We start from the raw sequence: 727 nt of genomic DNA, 5'->3' as shown, positions 1-727 counted from the left end.
ATCTGAGCATCCGGAGAAGACGAGGGCACAACGGCACTCTGTTCAAATCCCTCCAAAAAAGAAAGCGCGTTATTTCCTGTCCAGCTTCTCCCTGCCTCTCGCTGTTGTCAGCCTCCAAAGCGTCCGAGTGAGGCAAAAAAATGCATCCGTCACGGGATGCTGCCGCCGTCCCCGTTTCTCTCTGTCTCTGTGCGCGCTATCTGGTTGGTTCTGTGCAGAGCGCGCAGCGCCAGTGAACGTCCTGCTGTGTGTGCCGAGCGCCCTCACGACGTTGCCACACTTTTCCTTGTCATGCGAGTCTGAAGGGCTGATTACTGTAAGCCCTCCTATTTTCGATCTTCAGATCAGGTTGATGGGCTGCGCGCTGCTTGTGGATGGAGGGAGGTTGGATTTAATGTCTTTCCAGCGTTAATCCGCCTTTAAGTAGTCTCCCCCCTCCCCTCCCCTCTCCCATGCGTCACGTACGCGCAGACAGGTCGGTGGAGCGCAGCCAGGACTTCCATGGCTTCTGATGTTCGATATTTCAGTTGCGCGTATGGCGTGCGCCGTTCAGTGGACACTGTTGTGGACACCTGTGTCCACAGTGTTATAGCCTCTTCAGTTTAAGGGTTTTTAGCGTCAAATCAAACCCATGACTATATTCTTATAGTACCCAACTCCCTGAGCTTCAGAACTACATGTGCTCCACACACCACCAACAGCCACCCCTCCTGCCGGGTTTATGGAT

The sequence above is a fragment of the Pleuronectes platessa genome, chromosome 11 (assembly GCF_947347685.1).
Source record: "Pleuronectes platessa chromosome 11, fPlePla1.1, whole genome shotgun sequence".
In the NCBI taxonomy this organism is placed as follows: domain Eukaryota; kingdom Metazoa; phylum Chordata; class Actinopteri; order Pleuronectiformes; family Pleuronectidae; genus Pleuronectes; species Pleuronectes platessa.
Note: the sequence above shows the minus strand (reverse complement) of the source record.